This window comes from Salmo salar, chromosome 02 (genome assembly GCF_965601325.2).
Source record: "Salmo salar chromosome 02, fSalSal1, whole genome shotgun sequence".
Classification (NCBI taxonomy): Eukaryota; Metazoa; Chordata; class Actinopteri; order Salmoniformes; family Salmonidae; genus Salmo; species Salmo salar.
The window spans coordinates 36,680,605-36,683,425 of record NC_138292.1 but is presented as its reverse complement, the minus strand read 5'-3'; the positions used below and the strand labels follow the sequence as shown (position 1 = coordinate 36,683,425).

At 40.3% G+C, this 2,821-nt stretch overlaps 1 pseudogene; it reads left to right on the top strand.

Annotated features, from left to right (window-relative positions):
• Positions 1-826: 826 nt before the first annotated feature.
• LOC145864089 (protein rapunzel-like) lies at positions 827-1,511 on the top strand (annotated as a pseudogene).
• Positions 1,512-2,821: the final 1,310 nt, after the last annotated feature.

Genomic DNA, 2,821 nt, shown 5'->3' with positions numbered 1-2,821 from the left:
GTAGTAAATGTTCTGTAACTTCCTCTGTGACATATAATGATAGTATTACATCTAAAATGGCCTCCAGGCTGAAACTAGTCTTAATCCCTGCTTGTATTATGTTATTCCAATTCTAGATACTCTACGCAATTTCCTTAAATGGACACTGTTACAATGCACTTAGCACCACCCCTTCAGTCACAGTCTACTCTAGTACATCATAGTGTTTGAAGTTGCTAATTGGCTTCCTGCTTGCTGTTTATACTTCATACTGTACTTCAGATCTTTATTGGTTGGTTGTTTTTTCATCATTTGGCACTTTGATGATGTGATATACAACACACTTGAATTGAGTGTATAATGCAGACAACAAACTGTGAATACTTAAAACATTTCTATAACATAAAACCATTAAAACACTGCATTGAACTACATATTTGAAACTCCATAGAGTACCTACCTATACGTGTCTTTCCTCACTGGTGGATTGTCTTTGCATAGTTGCCTTATTGCTCACTGGGTGTACCCAGCTGTAATCCCAGTAGGCTTTGCTAGTGTACTGAAATTTACTCTTATCAGTTCTCACTGTGATGCCAGCAGGGATTCACTCTAGTTGAGAGTTTGAGCAAGGAAGCAGGCCACAGTCCAACAAGACCAGAACAGCTCTACATAAGTTCAGAGACTTTGGTATTGCTGTTGAACCTTTCCTCCATTTTAACTATGGTCTTGAACTGGGGGATGATTGGTTGTCTATATTTTAAATGGATCTTCAATAATACTTTAGTTAAGTGTCAGTAGAAAGGTGTCCATTTAGTCAAAAGTAATTCTATAGACCATAGACTTTATTATGTCCAATGTAAATTAAACATTCTCTTGACCATGACCTTATGGTCTTTTCTCAGATGTAATACTGGTATGTGTTATGCACTGAATAATAACAATACCAGCAAAAATGCTCGGCCAGCTATAGAAGATCGTAGCAGAAGAAGAAGAACGTGATAGAGACTGTAATGGAAGTGTTTGAACAGGGAGCTGAGGTGGTGGCTAGTATCGCAGGTGACCTCTTCCTTGTTTCGCCATCGCTGCTCCCGTAATGAAATTGCCCCTGGACAATGTGGAGAGCAAGGAAGCTGCATTCATGAAGGAGCAGTTCCAGAAGGTTTGTGAACGCCTGGAGTTGGTTTCAGAGGAGATGCAGTGGATTAACGAGGAGATCAAGTAGAGCGGAGTGGACGCTGCCTAATTTTCTGTAGAGGAGAACATCTCCAACCAGTTCCGCAAGTACATGGACATCCTCAATGCCAAACCCAAGTTTTGTGAGGTGAAGAAGAAGCTTTTCATGAAGAGGTGAAGAAAAAGCTTTTCATGGAGCATTTTGTCAGAACAGTTGTGACAAAAACCTAATTAACCTCTGCAGTGCCGTGACGTGAGACAACTTTTCTGGAGAGTCAGTGTTTGAGATCGCTCTTAACTATGAGGAGAAAAGTCGACGCGCAATATAAGACTTATGTGCCAGGTTGAATCCAATATAATATCCAATATAATATCCAATATAGGTCAGAAGAATCTCACCGTAGTGGGTACAGCTGAGCTCCTGTTTCAGCAGTTGCCAGGTCCATGTGCAGTCCACACGGTCAAGACATGCAAAGACCTGGCCTGTGCCTGGAGCTTTGCCGAAGAGCTACACTACTGGGAGGAGCACAATACGTTTTATGTTTGCATTCACTACAATTTACGTTTTCTTACTTAAAAATGAATGAATAATTAGCCATAGCTCCCAGGGTTATATTCAGTCCAATTTGATCTTTGCACTAAGGCTGACATTGCCAAGTACTTTCTCTCTTCCTCAGTTGAGTTCTGATCCCCAGCTATTCTAATGAAGAGGAACATAGGCATAACACTTATAATAAAGCAAGATACATACCAACAACTGTTTTACCTGTTAATCTTATCTTTGTAAAAAAAAAATATGTATCCCCCTACTAAAATAGTGTAACTAAAATTAATTGTTTGTAGAAATACTGTACATTTTCAGAAGATAAACCACACATTTGAATTTGTATTTATTATGGATCTCCATTAGCTGCTGACACTCTTCCTGGGGACCAGCAAAATTAAGGCAGTTTATGCATTTTTAAAACATTACAATAAACACAACACATTGTGTGCCCAACTCCACCACTACCACATATCTACAGTACAGTACAAAATCCATGTGTACATGTGTTTATAGTGCATTTGTTATCGTGTGTGTGTGTATGCTGGTGTCTGATGGTTCAAGAGGGGATGGCTGCCGTTTTATTGGTTTTACTGGTTTTATCACTCCAGAGCTTTCATTACGCACACCTGTCCCCTATTCCCACTGATTATTACTTGTATAAGTGTGCCCTTTGGTTTCCATTAGGCTGTCCACTATTGTTACTATGTCCGTTGGTCGTGTGAGTACCTGTGCTGCGTGTTTTGGCTTTCGTGCCGCTTGTGGATTGCACAGATGATTACGGGTCTCGTCCTGTGTGTTAATCATTGTGAGCTTGTGTTATTTATTTGAGGTACTCATCGCTCTTTTGTTTGGGTTTCTACCCTGTGTTTTGTATAGTGTTTGTTTGGTCTTCCTCCCTGTGCACGCTGTAATTTGGGTATAAATAAAAACCCTATTATGCATCCTGCGGCTGTCCCCCGTATCATTCATACCAATGTGACACACAGGGCAGGGTCCTATGCATATTTGTAAACAACAGCTGGTGAACGATATCTAAGGAAGTCTCGAGGTTTTGCTCACCTGATGTAGAGTATCTCATGATAAGCTGTAGACCACACTATCTACCTAGAGAGTTTTCATCTG